The sequence below is a fragment of the Nicotiana tabacum genome, chromosome 14 (assembly GCF_000715075.1).
Source record: "Nicotiana tabacum cultivar K326 chromosome 14, ASM71507v2, whole genome shotgun sequence".
Classification (NCBI taxonomy): Eukaryota; Viridiplantae; Streptophyta; class Magnoliopsida; order Solanales; family Solanaceae; genus Nicotiana; species Nicotiana tabacum.
In genome coordinates this window covers 21,855,924-21,876,699 of record NC_134093.1, presented here as the reverse complement: position 1 = coordinate 21,876,699, position 20,776 = coordinate 21,855,924, and positions in this window count along the sequence as shown.

Here is a 20,776-nt window from a genome sequence, read left to right as displayed (position 1 = left end):
AGTAGGACTATCACGACCCCAAATTCCCTCCGTAGGATGTCATGATGGCACCTAGTCTCTAAGACTAGGTAAGTCTATCAATGTGGAATAACTGAATATAAACTAAAATTTAATACTTAACAGTCGAATAAATAAGAATTTGCAAATTTAACAATTTCAACTCCCAAAACCCGGTAAGAATAAGTCACAAGCTTCTAAGAATTTATCCTTAGTGTCTCTATACATCAAAGTCTAAAGAAAATAAGGAAAATGAGATAATAAGGATAGAAGGGGACTCCGGGGTCTGCGAACGCTGGCAGATGTACCTTGAAGTCTCCGTGTACAGTCTAATTCACTGATGCCTGGTCTGATAGGAAGTACCTGTATCTGCACAAAAAGATGTGCAGAAGCGTAGTATGAGTACACCACAGCGGTACCCAGTAAGTGCCAAGCCTAATCTCGGTAGAGTAGTGACAAGGTCAGGTCATGCCTTACTGGAATAATAAAAGACAGGCTGGAAAGTTTAACAATATAATAATAAAAATGACAATGAGAATAAATCAAGTAGTATGTTACTCCCTCCGTTCTAATTTATGCGAACCTGTTTGACTGGGCACGAAATTTAAGAAAAAATGAAGATTTTGGAATTTGTGGTCCTAAACAATTCAAAAAGGGCCCCAGAGTATTTGTGTGGTTATAAAAGCTTCTCATTAAGGGTAGAATTGTAAGTTTAAGCAAATTTATTTCCAAATTTAGAAAGGGGTCATTCTTTTTGGAACAGACCAAAAAGGAAATAGGTTCACACAAACTGGAATGGAGGTAGTACAATATAACTACACAAAATAAGGTCAAACAATACCTCGTGGAAGGAAAAACAGAAATTTACAACTTTAAGAAAATTACCAAAATAACCAAAGGCAAATGCAGCCATAAAGAAATATCAACAAGGGCACTCCCGAGGTACCGCCCCATTGTCCCAAATTATAAATAAAATTCACAATATCTCATTTTCTTATATCACCGCAGGAGCTTTCACATTTAATTTTAAAGAAAATATTTTTTCCGAAATAACATCTTGCGTTTTAGCCACCCTTATCATACCGCATGACTTCAAGTACTTCCCCTACTACGCGTATCATGCCACCCTTATCTCACCGCATGCGTTTCAACACCCAGACCTTATACCATCGCATGCGTATCAATATCAAAATATATCATAACTTGCAGCTCAAGTGCCCAAATATTTGAACTTGCCAAAATAAATCAACAACAACATTATTTCCATAATAAGGAGCTCACGGATCATTCACAATGAATACAAAAATCTCACAAAATATTCAGCAAAAATTATATTTCACAAATTTAATATCTTGACTTAACATCAAATTTTTAAATGTAAAATACTTCATTTTTAATAATATTTAAATTAAGAAATCCAACCTTCAAATAATGCACAGAACAAAAGAAATAGAGTTTTAACTAAACAGGTAAAACACTTAGGCAGGAACAAGTCAGGCAAATTTAAAATACGAAAATATATTAATGATGATGAATATAACAGAATAAAATAATTTAATTAATATGCAACAGTGCTCTATACAATTTAAAGACATAATCTTCCACATTTAGCCTGTGTACACACTCGTCACCTCATGTATACGACTTTCAACACATCAACACTTTCATATCAATAACAATCCAAGGGGAATTTTCCCACACACAAGGTTAGACAAGTCACTTACCTCGAACCGGGTAATTCTTTATTCCACAATGTCTTTGCCTCGTGAATTAGTCTCTGAAAGCCTCATATCTAGTCACAATTAATTCAATTCAATCAATACAAATAAGTGGAATTAATTTCATATGAAAATAATAATTTTCCAACCAAAATCCAAAATATAACTCAAAAATTGCCCGTGGGACCCACGTCTCGGAATCAGACGAATCTCACAAAATCCGACAACCCATTCAATTATGAGTTCAACCATACTAGTTTCACTCTAATTCGATTCCGAATTGACATCAAAATCTTAAAAATTAGTTTTATGGGATTTCTAAAATTTTTCCCAAATTTTCATCTCAAAACACTAATTAAATGATTAAAATAAGGATATATTCATGTATATTGACCAAATCCAAGTTAGAATCAATTACCCCGATGTTTTTCCTTGAAAATCTCTCAAAAATTGCCTCTCTCCAAGCTCCAATTTGTCAAAAATAGAAAATGGGATGAAGTCCCCTTTTTATAACTTGAAGTTTCTGTCCAGGCGTGCCCCTGGTCACTGCCCCCGATCGCTACCCCCGATCGCTGCCCCCGATCATGAACGGATGAAGGAAACTAGATACAGGCATCAGAAAAATTCCAGCAGCTATTTAAGTCCAAATTTCGATCCATTAACCATCCGAAACTCACCCGAGGCCCTCGGGACCTCAACCAAATACACGAACAAGTCCTAAACATCATACGAACCTAGTCAAAACCTCAAATCACATCAAACAACGCTAAAACCATGAATCATACCCCAATTCAAGCTTAATGAAACTTAAGAATTACCAACTTCTACATTCGATGCCGAAACCAAACAAATCAATTCTGATTGACCTCAAATTTTGCACACAAGTCATAAATGACATAACGGAGCTATAAAAATTTTCAGAACTGGATTCCGACCCAATATCAGAAAGTCAACTCCCCGGTCAAACTTCCAAACTTAAATTCCTATTTTAGGTATTTCAAGCCTAATTTAACTACGGACTTCCAAATAAAATTTCGGACACGCTCCTAAGTCCAAAATCATCATACGGAGCTGTTGAAATTATCAAAATTCTATTCCGGGGTTGTTTACACATAAGTCAATATCCGGTCAACTTTTTCAACTTAAGTTTTCATTTTGGATACTATGTGTCACAATTCATTTCGAAATCTCTCCGGACCTGAACCGACTACCCCGGCAAGTCACATAACAGCTATAAAGTACAAAATGAGTAGTAAATGGGGGAATGGGGCTACAACTCTCAAAACGCCTGGCTGAGTCATTACATCCTCCCCTTTTTAAACAAACGCTCAACCTCGAACGGGGTCAGAATTATACCTAGAATTTTGAAAAGATGAGGATAATAGCTACGCATATCATGCTCGATCTCCCAAGTCGCCTCCTCAATCGGATGACCCCTCCACTGTACTTTTATTGATGCAATGCTCTTCGATTTTAGCTTTCTAAACTGTCTGTCCAAAATGGCCACTGGCTCTTCAACATAAGATAGATCCTTATCCAACTGGACTGAGCTGAAGTCTAACACATGAGACGGATTGCCGCGATACTTTCGGAGCATGGAAACATGGAACACTGGATGAACTGCAGATAGATTAGGTGGTAGTGCAAATCTATAAGCCACCTCTCCAATTTTTTCAAGAATCTCAAAAGGTCCAATATACATAGGGCTCAACTTGCCCTTCTTCCCAAATCTCATGACACCCTTCATGGGTGAAACTCGAAGCAAGACCCGCTCACCAATCATGAATGCAACATCATGAACCTTCCGATCCGCATAACTCTTCTGTCTAGATTGGGTTGTACGAAGTCGATCATGAATCAATTTAACCTTTTCCAAAGCATCTTGAACCAAGTCCATACCTAATAGTCTAGCTTCGCCTGGCTCGAACCAACCCACTAGGGACCGGCACTGCCTACCATATAAGGCCTCATACGACACCATCTGAATGACTGATTGATAACTGTTGTTGTAAGCAAACTCCAAAAGTGGCAAGAACTGATCCCAAGCACCCCCAAAATCTATCACACAAGCATGAAGCATATCCTCTAGTATCTGAATAGTGCGCTCAGACTGCCCGTCCGTCTGAGGGTGAAATATTGTACTCAACTCTACCCGAGTACCCAACTCTCATTGTACGGCTCTTAGGAACCGTGATGTGCACTACGTACTCCTCTCAGAGATGATAGATACTGGTATGCCATGAAGCCTAACAATCTCGCGAATGTAAACCTGAGCCAACTTCTCCAAAGAGTAAGTAGTAACCACAGGAATGAAATGAACTGACTTGGTCAATCTATCCATAATCACCCAAACTGCATCGAACTTCCTCTGAATCCATGGGAGCCCAACAATGAAATCTATAGTGATCTACTCCCATTTCCATTCTGGAATCTCTAACTTCTGAAGCAATCCACCCGGTCGTTGATACTCATATTTCACCTGTTGACAATTTAGGCACAGAGAGACATACTCCACTATGTCTTTCTTCATCCGCCTCTACCAATAGTGTTGCCTCAAATCCTGATACATCTTCGCGGCGCCTGGATGAATGAAGTACCGCAAACTGTGAGCCTCCTGGAGAATCAACTCACGAAAACCATATGCATTAGGCACACATAGACTGCCATGCATCCGTAATACACCGTCATCTCTAATAGTAACTTCTTTGGCATCACCGTGCTGAACTGTGTCCTTAAGGACAAGCAGATGAGGGTCATCATACTGACGCTCCCTGATACGATCATACAGAGAAGACTGAGAAACCGCACAAGCCAAAACTCGGTTCGACTCGGAAACATCCAATCTAACAAACTGGTTGGCCAAGAACTAAATATCCAAGTCTAAAGGCCTCTCTATTACCGATAAATATGTTAAGCTGCCCAAACTCTCCGCCTTATGACTCAAGGCATCGACCACTATATTGGTCTTCCCAAGATGATAGAGAATGGTGATATCATAATCCTTAAGAAACTCCAACCATCTATGCTGCCGCAAATTAAGATCCTTCTATTTAAACAAATTCTGTAGAATCTGGTGATCGGTGTAGACCTCACAATGGGCACCGTACAAATAATGCCGCCAAATCATCAAGGCATGAACAATAGCTGCTAACTCAAGGTTGTGGACTGGATAATTCTTCTCATGTACCTTTAACTGTCTGGACGGATAGGCAATCACCCTACCATCTTGCATCAACACTGCGCTGAGACCAATACGCAACGCATCACAATACACAGTATAAGACCCTAAACGTGTAGGTAATACCAATACTTGAGCTGTAGTCAAAGCTATCTTGAGCTTTTGAAAGCTATCCTCAATGTAATGACCTGGCTTGTCGTTTTGAGAGTAATAGCCCCGATCCCCTATTAATTGCTTCCCCCGTATCCTTTTCTGCTTATGTGACTTGCCGGGAGGTTTTGTTGTTGGTTTTGGAGTATTTTGGGACACTTAGTCCCTAAACGAAAGCTTAAGCCTTAGGATTTTGAGCGTAGTCAGAACTGTGTAAAAACGACTCAGTAATGGAGTTTCGTTAGCTCCATTGGGTGATTTTGGACTTAGGGGCATGTCCGGTTTGTGTTTTAGAGGTCTGTAGCTGATTTAGGCTTGAATTGGCGAAAGTCGAATTTCTAGAGATTTTAACCGGTAGTGGACTTTTTGATATCGGCATCGGATTACGGTTATGGAGGTTGTAGTAGGTCCGTAATGTCAATTATAACTTATGTGCTAAATTTGAGGTCAATCGGACTCGATTTGATAGGTTTTGGCATCGGTTGTAGAAGTTTGAAGTTTCAAAGTTTATTAAGTTTGAATCGGAGGGTGATTCAGGTTTGCAGTGTTGTTTGATGTGATTTGAAGGCTCGACTAAGTTCGTATGGTGTTTTAGGACTTGTCAGTATGTTTGGTTGAGGTCCCAGGGGCCTCGGGGTGTATTTCGGATGCTTAACGGATCGAAAATTGGACTTGTGTATTTGCTGAAGTTTCTGGTTTCTGGTGTTTTTGCACCTGCGGTGGGGAGACCGCAGGTGCGGACTCACACGTGTGGATGAAGGAGCACAGATGCGGGATTTTGGCAGCCCAAGCTGGGTTCGTAGGTGCGGAGGTAATTGCGCATAAGTGGCCTCGCTTCTGCAGTTGGTCTATGCGCAGGAGCGGTGAGGGTCGCAGGGGCGGTTCCTTGGTCGCAGGAGCACATCCGCAGGTGCGACACTTTTCTTGCAGATACAGACCCAGGGGACTTAAGTTAAGTCCACACCTGCGATGGAATTTCCGCAGGTGCGGCATCGCAGGTGCGATTACAGGCCTGCAGATACAAAATCGCTGGGCAGAAAAGGCCAAGTTCGAAGGTTTTATCCCATTTTCAATTTTAGGACTTTGATCGGATTTGGGCGATAATTTGGGAGATTTTCAGAGGAAACTTTTGGATAACAATTCTTAACCCATTTATGGTTATATTCTACTAATCTATCACTAATTTCATCTTTTAATTTCGGATTTGGGTGAAAAATTTGGGAAAAATAGGAAGAAGTTCTTCTACTAAGGTTTTGGATTTTGATTGATATTTTGATATCGGATTTGGATAATTTTGGTACGAGTGAACTCGTGAGTGAATGGGTGTTCATATTTTATGACTTTTACCCGATTCCGAGACGTGGGCCCGGGGAGGCTTTTTAGGGCGATTTTCGAAATTCTTCTTAAAGTCTTGATTTCATTAATTAATTAGTCTAATATAGTTGTATTTATGGTATGAAATTGTTTTTGGCTAGATTTGGGCCATTCAGAGTCGAATAATCAAGGAAAGGGCATTCTTACTGATTGATTGAGCTTGGTTCAAGGTAAGTGGCTTGCCTAACCTTTTGTAGGGGAAATCTCCTTAGGATTTGGTATTATTGTGATATGTGAGAGCTATGTACGTGAGGTGATGAGTACGTACACAGAATATTTGTTGTAAAACTAGATTTATTCATTGAGTAGCAACCTGTTTTTCTTTTAATTTGAGTTATACCGTTTAAATGAGTATTAGTCTGTTTTTCATTCTTAATTGAGCTATTCCAATATGTGTAGTTATCCTGTTTAGTCTAATATCTCATGTCTACGTGTTTTAACTACTTATTTGATCTATGTGAAGCATGCCTAGTTAATTTCCTGCTTTTCCTTGTTCTTTATCAGTAAAACTGTAGAAATCTTGCTGTTAAGTGTTGTATTATTGGTTTAAGTTATGTGTTTACTTTTGAGACTACGAGGCGGTACCTCGGGAGATCTCTTTTCTTCTTTACTTTGGACTACGAGACGGTATCTCGGGAGATCCCCTGCTGTTTACCCCTGTGTTGTACTGCTATCTTTGTTGTGTTTTCCTTTTGTTACATTCTAGTATCTTAATATACTGTTATATTCCCCTGCTTTATTTATTATATACCAGTGGGCCTGACCTGACCTCGTCACTACTCGACTGAGGTTAGGCTTGGCACTTACTAGGTACCATTGTGGTGTACTCATGCTACTCTTTTACACATATTTTTGTGTGCAGATCCAGGTACTTCTTATTAGCCCCGCTATTAGCTGAGAGTGCTTGCTGCTGTACGGAGAGTTCAAGGTACATCTGCCGCGTCCGCAGACCTCAGAGTCCCATTTTATCCTCCCCTATGTTAATTACCTTCTGTACTTCTTTTATTAGACTCTGGTGTATAGAGATACTAGTTTCTTCATGTATCTTGTGACTTATGATGTTTCGGGTTTTAGGAATATTGTGTATTTATGGAGTATTGGTTATTGTACAAGCCGAGAGGCATTATTACTAGTTATTAAGTTATCTACTGCTTCTAGTTGCCAAGTTTTAATTTTATTTTGTTATTTTCCGTAATTTGTTAGGCTTACCTAGTCGTAGAGACTAGGTGATGTCATGACGTTATACAGAGGGAGTTTGGGTCGTGACAAGTTGGTATCTGAGCTCTAGGTTCATAGGTGTCGTGAGTCACAAGCCGGTTTATTAGAGTTTCACGGATCGGTATATAGATGTCTATACTTATCTTCGGGAGGCTATGAAATTGTTCGGAAAAGTTACACTTCTTTGATTCCTTGTCGTGCGAAATTGTTGACCTCAAAATTCTAAACTTCTGTATTCTATTCTTTCTCACAGATGGTGAGGACCCGTATCAGAGGATTTGATGACCAGGCACCTGTGAGAGGCCGGGGTAGAGGCCGAGGATATCCACGTGGTGCAGCCAGAGCACCCGTAGAGCTGCCACAGAGAAGCCCCCAGTAGCTCCAGCTGGAGGGCAGATACCTGAGATACCTGTTGCTATACCAGCCCTCCAGGAGACTCTAGCCCAGTTTCTGAGCATGTTCAGCACCTTAGCTCAGGCTGGATTGATTCTACTTGCTCCTGCCACATCTCAGGCCGGGGGAGGAGCACATACTCCCATCACTGGTACCCCAGAGCAGCGAGTTCAGGTAGACCAGGATCCAGAGATCATATTAGTGCAGCCGGTAGCTCCAGTTCAGCCTGAGGTTAGGGCAGCAGTTTTTGAGGTGGAGCAGCTTAGACTTGAGAGGTACAAGAAGTACCACCTTCCTACCTTCAATGGATTGGCTTCAGAGGATGCCCAGGGTTTTCTGGAGGAGTGTCACCGTATTCTCCGTACTATGGGTGTAGCAGAGTCGAGTGGGGTTCCCTTTACTGTATTCCAGCTTAGAGGAGCAGCCTATCAGTTGTGGCGTGCTTATGATTTGAGTAGTCCGGCTGAGGCAGGTTCACTTACATGGACTCAGTTCTTGGACATATTTTTGAGAGAGTATGTCCATCATAGCCTCAAGGATGCATGGCGCGTGGATTTTAAGTAGTTGCATCAGAGTGCTATGACTGTGTCAGAGTATGCAGTTCGTTTCAGTGATTTGGCCCGACATGCACCGGCCTTGGTTGCCACAGTTCGAGAGAGGATTCGTCGGTTTATTGAGGGACTCCACTCCAGTATCAGGATTAGTATGGTCAAGGAGCTGGAGATGGATATTTCTTACCAGTAGGTTGTGAGTATTTCTAGGAGATTGAAGGGCATGCTCGCTCGGGATAGAGAGAAGAGGGAGGCCAAGAGGTCTTGAGAGTCTGGCACTTATAGTGGTACTCGTTCCCCAACTACAGTTCGCCATGGTAGGGGCTCTGGGAATCGCCCCGTCCATTCAGCACTTCCAGCTGCCAATTGTATTTCGAGCCTATCTTGGCCCCAGGAGCCTTATTATTCACCTCCAGTATCTAGTGCACCTCCTGCACGGGGTGTTTTTAGCGGTCAGTCCAGCAGACCTGGACCGAGCCACTCACAGCAGCCACGCCCTCCGAGGGCTTGTTTTGAGTGTGGCGACACCCACCATATGGTGAGGGATTGCCCTAGACTTAGGAAGGGTGCACCTCTACAGACTTCTCATCCACCGCATGCTCCACCGGGTCCTCAGGCTATGATTACAGCACCAGCTACCGCCCCACCTGCTCAGCCAGCTCAAGGTGGAGGTCAGGGAGGTCGAGGTCACCCTAGAGGGGGAGGCCAGGCCAGATATTATGCTCTTCCAGCTCATATAGAGGCAGTTGCTTCCAACTCTATCATTATAGGTATTGTTCCGGTCAGTCATAGAGACGCGTCGGTCTTATTTGATCCAGGATCTACATATTCCTATGTGTCCTCTTATTTTTCCCCGTATTTGGGCGTATCTCAGGACTTCTTGAGTTCCCCCGTTTATGTGTCTACTCATGTGTGACATTCTCTTATTGTGGACTGCATGTATTGGTCGTGTTTGATTGCTCTTAGTGGTTTTGAGACCAGATTAAATTTATTATCGCTCAGTATGGTATACTTTGATGTTATCTTGGGCATGGACTGGTTGTCTCCCCATTATGCTATTCTTGATTGTCACGCTAAGGCCGTGACGTTGGCTATGCCAGGTCTACCACGATTAGAGTGGAGAGGTATGTTAGAGTATACTCCCAGCAGAGTTATTTCATTTCTTAAAGCTCAACGAATGGTTGAGAAGGATTGTGACGCGTATCTAGCTTATGTGAGAGATGTCAGTATTGATACCCCTACAGTTAAGTCAATCCCAGTAGTGAGGGATTTCCCTGATGTATTTCTAACTGATCTTCCGGGCATGCCGCCTGACAGAGATATTGACTTTGGTATTGACTTGTTGCCGGGCACTCATCCTATCTCTATTCCTCCATATTGTATGGCTCCTCCTAAGTTGAAGGAGTTGAAGGAACGGTTACAAAAATTGCTTGATAAGGGCTTCATTCGGCCAGTGTTTCACCTTAGGGTGCTCCTGTCTTATTTGTGAAGAAGAAGGATGGTTCTATGCGGATGTGTATTGATTACCGCCAGTTGAACAAAGTCACAGTGAAGAACAGGTATCCATTGCCTCGTATTGATGATTTATTTGATCGGCTACAGGGTTCCAGAGTGTTTTCCAAGATTGATTTACGTTTCGACTATCATCAGTTGAATATTCGGGAGCCAGATATCCTGAAAACTGCTTTCAGGACTCGATATGGTCACTACGAGTTCCTTGTGATGTCATTTAGGCTGACCAGTTCCCTCCAGTTTTTATGCACTTGATGCACTGTGTGTTCCGGCCCTATCTTGACTCATTCATCATTGCGTCTATTGACGACATTCTGGTGTACTCCCAGACTCGGGAGGATCATGAGCAGCACCTGAGGACTGTACTTTAGACCTTGAAAGAAAAGAAGTTATATGCAAAATTTTCAAAGTGTGAGTTTTGGCTAGACTCGGTGGCATTCTTGGGTCATGTAGTATCGAGTGATGGGATCAAGGTGGATCCGAAGAAGGTTGAAACAGTGCAGAGTTGGCCTAGACCGTCATCAGCTAAGGAGATCCGAAGATTTTTTGGTTTGGCGGGGTATTACCATCGTTTTGTAGAGGGATTCTCATCTGTTGCAGCACCTACGACCAGACAGACCCAGAAGGGTGCTCCGTTCAGGTGGACAGAGGAGTGCGAGGAGAGCTTTCAGAAGCTCAAGACAGCTTTGACTACAGCCCCAATATTGGTATTGCATACAGGTTCGGGGTCTTATACTGTATATTGTGATGTGTCGCGGATTGGTCCCAGTGTGGTTTTGATGCAGGACGGTAGGGTGATTGCCTACGCGTCCAGATAAATGAAGGTGCATGAAAAGAACTATCATGTCCACGACCTTGATTTAGCAGCTATTGTTCATTCCTTGAAGATTTGGCAGCACTATTTGTACGGTGTCCCTTGTGTGATCTACACCGATCACCGGAGTTTGCAGCATCTGTTCAAACAGAAGGATCTTAACTTGCGTCAGCGGTGGTGGTTGGAGCTTCTTAAGGATTATGATATCACCATTTTGTACTATCCGGGGAAGGCCAATATGGTAGACGATGCTTTGAGTCACCGGGCAGAGAGTTTGGGGAGCTTAGCATATCTACCAGTAGCTGAGAGACCATTGGCGTTGGATGTTCAGGCCTTAGCCAGCCAATTTGTGAGATTGGATATCTCTGAGCCGAGTCTACTATTGGCTTGTATGGTATCTCAGTTTTCTCTTTATGATTGTATCAGGGAGCGTCAGTATGATGACCCACATCTGCTTGTCCTTAAGGACACGGTCCAGCACGATGATGCTAAGGAGGTCACTATTGGGGATGATGGTGCATTGAGGATGCAAGGCAGGCTATGTGTGCCCAATGTAGATGGTTTGCATGAGTTGATTCTCCAGGAGGCTCACAGTCGCGGTACTCCATTCATCTGGGTGTCGCGAAGATGTACCAGAACTTAAGGCAACATTACTGGTGGAGGAGGATAAAGAAGGACATAGTGGAGTATGTAGCTCGGTGTCTAAATTGCCAGCAGGTGAAGTATAAGTATCAGTGGCTAGGTGGGTTGCTTCAGAAGTTAGAGATTTTGGAGTGGAAATGGGAGCGGATCACTATGGATTTCGTTGTTGGACTCCCACGGACTCAGCAGAGGTTTGATGCAGTTTGGGTTATTGTGGATAGGTTGAGCAAGTCAACTCATTTCCTTCCTATGATGACTACCTATTCTTCCAAGCAGCTGGCTCGAATTTATATCCGCGAGATCGTCAGGCTTCATGGCGTACCGGTATCCATCATCTCTGACCGGGGTACGCAGTTTACATCACGGTTCTGGAGGGACGTACAGCATGAGTTGGGTACTCGAGTGGAGCTGAGCACAACATTTCACCTTCAAATAGACGGACAGTTCGAGCGCACTATTCAGATATTAGAGGATATGCTCCGTGCGTGTGTGATAGATTTTGGAGGTCCTTGGGATCAGTTCTTGCCACTGCGGAGTTTGCCTACAATAACCGTTATCAGTCGAGCATCCAGATGGAACTGTATGAGGCTTTGTATGGTAGGCAGTGTCGATCTCTAGTAGGTTGGTTCGAGCCGAGCGAGGCTAGATTATTGGGTACAGACTTGGTTCGGGATGCCCTGGATAAGGTGAAGGTGATTCAGGATCGACTTCGTACAGCCCAGTCCAGAAAGAAGAGTTATGCGGATCGGAAGGTTCGCGATGTTGCATTCATGGTTGGAAAGTGGGTCTTGCTCCGAGTTTTGCCTATGAAGGGCGTTATAAGGTTCGGGAAAAAAGGGAAAGCTGAGCCCAAGGTTCATTGGTCCCTTTGAAGTGTTGCGGCATATTGGGGAGGTTGCTTATGAGCTTGCCTTGCCTCCCAGTCTAGCAGGAGTTCATCTAGTATTCCATGTTTCGATGCACCGGAAGTATCACGATGATCTGTCTCATGTGTTGGATTTCAACTCAGTCCAGTTGGACAAGGATTTATCTTATGTTGAGGAGCCAGTGGCGATTTTGGACAGGCAGGTCCGAAAGCTGAGGTCAAAGAACATTGCTTCAGTAAAGGTTCGGTGGAGGGGTCAGCCGGTCGAGAAGGCGACTTAGGAGATCAACAGGATATGCACAGCCGTTATCCTCATATTTTCACCACTTCAGGTATGTCTCTATGCTCGTTCGAGGACGAATGATTGTTTTAAAAGGAGGATGTAACAACTCGGCCTGTCATTATGAGAGTAATAGCCCCGATCCCCTATTAACTGCTTCCCCCATATTTTTTTCTGCTTATGTGACTTGTCGGGAGGTTTTGTTGTTGGCTTCGGAGTATTTTGGGATACTTAGTCCCTAAACGGAAGCTTAAGCCTTAGGATTTTGACCGTAGTTGGATCTATGTAAAGACGACTCCAGAATGGAGTTCCGTCAATTCTGTTAGCTCCGTTGGGTGATTTTGGACTTAGGGGCGTGTCCGGTTTGTGTTTCGGAGGTCTGTAGCTGATTTAAGCATGAATTGGCGAAAGTCGGATTTTTGGAGATTTTGACTGATAGTGGAAATTTTTGATATCGAGGTCGGATTCCAATTCTGGAGGTTGGACTAGGTCCGTAATGGCAATTATGATTTGTGTGAAAAATTTGAGGTCAATCGGACTCGATTTGATAGGTTTTGGCATCAGTTGTAGAGGTTTGAAGTTTCAAAGTTCATTAAGTTTGAATCGGAGGATGATTCATGTTTTCAGCATTGTTTGATGTGATTTGAGGGCTCGACTAAGTTCGTATGGTGTTTTAGGACTTGTTGGTATGTTTGGTTGTGGTCTCGTGGGCCTCGGGAGGTATTTCGGATGCTTAACGGATTGAAACTTGGACTTGTGTATTTGCTGAAGTTTCTAGTTTCTGGTGTTTTCGCACCTGCGGTGGGGAGATCGCAGGTGCGGAATCGCACGTGGGGATGAAGGAGAGAAGATACGGGATTTTGGCAGCCCAAGCTGGGTTCGTAGGTGCGGAGGTAATTGCACAGAAGCGGCCTCGCTTCTGCGGTTGGTCTGTGCGCAGGAGCAGCGAGGGTCGCAGGAGCAGCGAGGGTCGCAGGTGCGGTTCCTTGGTCGCAGGAGCGCATCCGCAGGTGCGGCATTTCTCTCGCAGATGCGGACCCAGGGGACTTAAGTTAAATCCACACATGCGATGGAATTTCCGTAGGTGCGGCATCACAGAATCGATTATAGGCCCGCAAATGCGAAATCGCTGGGCAGAAAAGGCCAAGTTCGAGGGTTTTATCCCATTTTCAATTTTGGGACTTTGAGAGCTAGGATTTGGGCGATAATTTGGGAGATTTTCAGAGGAAGCTTTTAGGTAACGATTCTTAACCCATTTATGGTTATATTCCATTAATCTATCACTAATTTCATCTTTTAATTTTGGGTTTGGGTGGAAAATTTGGGAAAAATAGGAAGAAGTTCTTCAACTAAGGTTTTGGGTTTTGATTGAAATTTTGATATCGGATTTGGATAATTTTGGTACGAGTGAACTCATGAGTAAATGGGTGTTTATATTTTGTGACTTTTACCCGATTCCGATACGTGGGCCCGGGAAGGCTTTTTAGGGCAATTTTCAAAATTCTTGTTAAAGTCTTAATTTCATTAATTAATTAGTCTAATATAGTTGTATTTATGGTATGAAATTATTTTTGGCTAGATTTGGGCCATTTAGAGTCGGATAATCGAGGAAAGGGCATTCTTACTGATTGATTGAGCTTGGTTCGAGGTAAGTGGCTTGCCTAACCTTGTGTGGGAAAAATCCCCTTAGGATTTGGTACTATTGTGATATGTGAGCGCCATGTACGTGAGGTGACGAGTACGTACACGAGCTATTTGTTGTAAAACCTGATTTATTTTACTGAGTAGTAGCCTATTTTTCCTTTAATTTGAGTTATACCATTTAAATGAGTATTAGTCTATTTTTCATTCTTAATTGAGCTATTCCAATATGTTTAGTTATCCTGTTTAGTCTAATATCGCATGTTTACGTGCTTTAACTGCTTGTTTGAACTCTGTGAAGCATGCCTAGTTGATTTCCTACTTTTCCTTGTTCTTTATTAGTAAAACTGTAGAAATCTTGCTGTTAACTGTTGTATTATCGGTTTAAGCTGTATGTTTACATTTGATACTACGAGGCGGTTCCTTGGGACATCTCCCTGCATATTTACTTTTGAGACTATGAGGCGGTTCCTCGGGAGTTCTCCCTGCACATTTACTTTTGAGACTACGAGGCGGTACCTCGGGAGTTCTCCCTGCATATTTACTTTTGAGGCAACGAGGCGGTACCTTGGGAGTTCTCCCTGCACATTTACTTTTGAGACTGCGAGGCGGTACCTCGGAAGATCTCTTTTCTTCTTTACTTCGGGACTACGAGACGGTATCTCGGGAGATCCCCTGTTGTTTACCCCTGTGTTGTACTGCTATCTTTGCTGTGTTTTCCTTTTGTTAAATTTTAGTCTCTTAATATACTGTTATATTCCCCTGCTTTATTTATTATATACCAGTGGGTTTGACCTGACCTCGTCACTACTCGACCGAGGTTAGGCTTGGCACTTACTGGGTACCATTGTAGTGTACTCATGCTACTCTTCTGCACATGTTTTTGTGTGCAGATCCAGGTACTTCTTATTATCCCCGCTATTAGCTCAGAGTGCTTGCTGCTATACAGAGATTTCAAGGTATATCTGCCGCATCCGCAGACCTCGGAGTCCCCTTCTATCCTCCCCTATGCCAATTACCTTCTGTATTTCTTTTATTAAACTTTGGTGTATAGAGATACTAGTTTCCTCCTGTATCTTGTGACTTATGATGTTCCGGGTTTTGGAAAGATTGTGTATTTATAGAGTATTGGTTATTGTACATGTCGAGCAGCATTGTTACTAGTTATTCAGTTATCCACTGTTGTTAGTTGCCAAGTTTTACTTTCGTTTTGTTATTTTCCGCAATTTGTTAGGCTTACGTAGTCGTAGAGACTAGGTGCCCTCACGATGTTATATGGATGGATTTTGGGTCGTGACACTCACATTCCTTGGTCCACCTAAACGGAGCACCCTTCTAGGTCAATTTGGTCATAGGTGCAGCAATAGAAGAGAAACTATCTACAAATCGGCGATAATACCCTGCCAAACCAAGGAAACTCCGGATCTCCATAGCTAAGGACGGTTTGGACCAACTCGGCACTGCCTCAATCTTCTTCGGATCTACCTTGATCCCCTCACACGAAACTATATGACCCTAAAATCCCACTGACTCAAGCCAGAATTCACACTTTGAAAATTTTGCATTTAACTTCTTTTCTCTCAAAGACTGAAGCACAGTCCTCAGGTGTTGCTCATGATCTTCCCGACTCCGGGAATACACCAAAATGTTGTCAATAAACACAATGATGAAAGAATCAAGATAGGGCTGAAATATACTATTCATTAAGTGCATAAATACTGCTGGGGCGTTGGTCAGCCCAAATGACATTACAAAGAACTCATAATGACCATACCGAGTCCTGAAGGCAGTCTTCGGGATATCTGGCTCCCGAATCTTCAACTGATGATAGCCTGAACGTAAGTCAATCTTAGAGAACACTCTGGCACCCTGAAGCTGATTAAATAGGTCATCAATACGTGGCAATGGATACCTGTTCTTCACTGTAACCTTGTTCAACTGGCGATAATCAATGCACATCTGCATTGAACCATCCTTCTTGTTCACAAATAAGACAGGGGCACCCCAAGGCGATACATTGGGCTGAAAAAGACACTTATCAAGCAGCTCATGTAACTGCTTCTTTAATTCCTTCATTTCTGCTGAGGCCATACGATATGGTGGAATAGAAATGGGCTGAGTTCCTGGAAACAAATAAATGTCAAAGTCAATATTCTTATCGGGTGGCATACCAGGAAGATATGCTAGAAATACATCAGGAAAATCCCTTACTACAGGAACTGAATCCACGGTAGGAGTATTAACACTAACATGTCTCACATAGGCTAGATACGCAACGCACCCCTTCTCAACCATTCGGTGAGCCTTAAGAAATTAAACAACCCTGCTAGGAACATGATCCAAGGTACCTCTCCACTCTAGCTGAGGTAGACCTGGCATAGCCAACATGACCGTTTTGGTGTGACAATCAAGGATAGCGTGATGAGGCGACATACTGAGCAATAATAAATCAGCTCTGGTCTCAAAACCAGTGATAACAATCAAACACGACCGATACACACGGTCAACAATAATAAATTCACCCACGGGTGTAGATACATAAACAGAAGAACTCAAAGAATCACGGGATACGCCCACATACGGGGCAAAATAAGATGACATATAAGAATAAGTTGAGCTTGGATCAAATAAGACTGATGCATCTTTATGAAAGACCGGAACAATACCTATGATAATGGAATCGGATGCAACGACCTCCGTCCTAGCAGGAAGGGCATAATATCTGTCCTGGCCTCCCCCTCTAGGGCGACCTCTTCCTGTTCAACCTCCACCTCTAGCTGGCTGTGCACGTGGAGTAGCAACTGGTGTAGTAATCATGGCCTGACAAGCTTGAGGGCCCTATGGAGTAGGTGGGGCCTGAGAAATCTGTTGAGCTGCACCCCTCCTAAGTCTGGGGCAATCCCTCATTATATGACGAGTGTCAACACAATCAAAACAAACCCTCGGAGGACGTGGCTGATGGGACTGGCTCGGGCCTGATCGGCTGGACTGACCGCCGAAAGAACCCCGTGCAGAAGGTATATTAGACATTGGCGGTGCATAATATAGAACCTGAGATCTGGGAATAGTCGGAATACCGCTAGAAGCTGGAAGTGTTGAATGAATAGGACGGCTCACATAGCCTCTACCATGACGGGCTATAACTGGGGCACGAGAATTGTTATATGTGCCAGAATCTCGAAGTCTCTAAGCTTCCCTCTATTCTTTCTCTCAGACCTGCATAGCTTCCAATCTCCTAGTAATTGACACCACCTGTTGGTATGTGATATCCATTTCCAGCTCTCGGGCCATAGCGAATCTGATACTAGGGTGGAGCCCCTCAATAAATCGACAAACCCGCTCTCGAACAATAGCAACTAAGGCTAGTGCATGCCTAGACAAATCACTGAATCGGACCGCATACTCTGACACGGTCATAGAACCCTGGCACAACTACTCAAACTCCACGCGTCATGCATCTCTGAGACTCTGAGAAACATACTCCCTCAAGAACATATCTGAAAACTGAGTCCAAGTGAGTGAAGCTGCCTCAGCCGGACTATCCAACGCGTATGCTTGCCACCACTGATAGGCCGCTCCTCTAAGCTGGAATGCCGTGAAAGAAACCTTACTAGAATTCACAATACCCATAGTATGGAGGATACAGTGACATTCCTCAAGAAAACCCTAAGCATCCTCTGAATCCAAACCACTGAAAGTGGGAGAGTGGTACTTCTTGTACCTCTCGAGCATGAGTTGCTCCCCTCCGAAACTACTGCCCTAGCCTCGCGCCGAACTGGGACAACTGGCTACAATGGTATAACCTCTGGAGCATGGTCAACTTGGGCCCGTGGCTCTGGGGTACGGGTGGCGGGAGTCTGTGCTCCTCCCCCAGCCTAAGATATGGCAGGAGCAAGTTGAATCAACCCTGCCTGAGCTAGAGTACTAAACATGCTCAAAACCTGGGCAAGAGTCTCCTGAAGTGCAGGGGTAGTCAAGGCGTCTCAGGTACCTGCTCTCCAACTGGAGCTACTGGTAGTTCCTCAGCAGCAGCTTGTGCAGGTGCTCTGGCTGCACCACCTGGTCTTCCTCGGCCTCTTATGGCTCCAACAGAGGGCGTGGGTGTCTGATCATCGAATCCAGTTGTGCGTGTCCTTACCATCTGTGAGAGAATAGAAAGACAATGATTTAAAATTTTGAAGTCAGTAGTTGCACACGATAATGAATCAAAGAAGTGAATATTTATTTTTCCTAACAGTTCCAAAGCCTCCCGAAGATAAGTACAGACGTCTCTGTACTGATCCGTGAGACTCAATCTGCTTGTGACTCATAACACCTATGAACCTAGAGCTCTGATACCAACTTGTCACGACCCCAAATTCCCTACATAGGATGTCGTGATTGTACCTAGTCTCTAAGACTAGGTAAGCCTATCAATGCGGAATAACTGAATATAAACTAAAATTTAATCCTTAACAATCGAATAAATAAGAACTGCAAATTTAACAATTTCGTCTCCCAAAACCCGGTAGGAATAAGTCACAAGCTTCTAAGAATATATCCTCAGTGTCTCTATACATTAGAGTCTAAAGAAAATAAGGAAAATGACATAATAAGGATAGAAGGGGACTCCGGGGTCTGCAGACGCTGGCAGATGTACCTTGAAGTCTCCGTGTACAGTCTAATTCACTGATGCCTGGTCTAATAGTAAGTACCTAGATCTGCACAAAAAGATGTGCAGAAGCATAGTATGAATATACCACAACGGTACCGAGTAAGTGTCAAACCTAACCTCGGTGGAGTAGTGACGAGGTCAGGTCACGTGATGTCGCCCAAATTCACACCACTGATTGGGATTGTGAAGCGGTCGATGCAATTATAATTACCCAACTTTAAGTCGGGGTCGATTCCTCAGAGAGCTTATATTGGATTAGGTATATACTTAGACTAGGTGTATGACGTGCCTAAAATGCACTTCAACATACTTGGTAGTTTCTTTCTACTTCTAAAATTTATGCTACTGTTTGTAAATGTAAAGCTATAGAACGATATTTTTGGTGTTGTTGTTTTTCAAGTTTATAAAAGATCTAGGACTATGACTTCCACCTAGGTGGTTACCTAACGGGTTGTGGGCTTTAGGGCATGTTTCGTTGGTCGGGGTGTAATATAGCAATCAACACGCGATTACCCACTCGATACCTCTCGGTAGTTAGAGTGGTTTTGCCCAATTTGGCTTTCTCAAGTCCAAATGGGTAATTCACAAAATCATTGATATATGCTCAAGTCAGGTGTTACTATCTCTAGATTTAACCCTTTAATTGGGGCTATCAATTTCTTGAGTTCACCCCAATTTCTTGTTAGCCAAGTTTTCCTAGACCTAGTCTCTCTTTCTCAAGTGGAGACTAAGTCAATTAGGCATGAATCAATGTTTGCAACCATTAATTCCTAAATTCAAGCAAAAACTAGGCTAACTATCATACACCCAACCTTAAACAAGCCTTAAATCAAACACCCATTAGGTACCCATACTAGGGTTGGGTCACAATCCTAGATAGAGATTTAGCTACTCATAGACAAAAATGAAGAAACTAAGGAAGAAAATAAGATTAAACTCATAATGGATGATAAAGGGATGAAAATCCAATGTTAAAATGATAAACTAATACAAAGTTTCCCAAAGCAGTAAAGAAAAAAGGGCTATCTGCTTTCTGGAGTTCAAACATAATCTTAATTTGACAAAAAGTACTATTTATACATAGTTGAAATTATCAGATAAAATTGCCCCAGCGGAGGTTCTGCGACCGCACAATTCTGTGTGCGGTTCGCACTTTGAAGCTGGGCTTGACTGGATGGACTTCTGCAGCCACACAATTCTGGGTTGCGGCCGCACGTCTTCAGATTCTGCAGACCGTATATTTCTGAGTGCGGCCGCACTCTTGAATTTGAGCTTGACAGGAGGGACTTCTGCGGACCACACATTTCTGAGTGAGGACGCACTCTTGAATTCTGCGGCCGCACAATAATAGTGTGGTCCGCACTTCTTCATGGACTCAGAACTCCATCTCTCTGAACCTCATCTTCTGCGGCCGTACAATAATTGTGCGGTCCGCACTTTGCAAAGGAATTCTGTTAGAGTTCCTTCATAGTCTACGGCCACATTCAATATTGTTCGGTCCGCACTTTGCTCTTTTTGCTTGGTTTTAGTCCTTGTCCAAAAATACTCCTTCTTGAGTTGAATTTCATCGTTTTGGCTCTTTTTCCATTGCTCCTGTAAGTAAGCATATTTTATCAGTTTTTGGGGAATACCTTTAAGCATTTTTGAGCTAAAACTAAAGTAAAAGAGTGAAAATAAGTATTCAAAATCCCTAGGAACATTCCTAACCGAGAATTGAACAATAACACAAGTTCACCTTCTTTGAACTCCTTGTTCCGGATGTACTTGTCATGGAGGTACTTCATCTTAT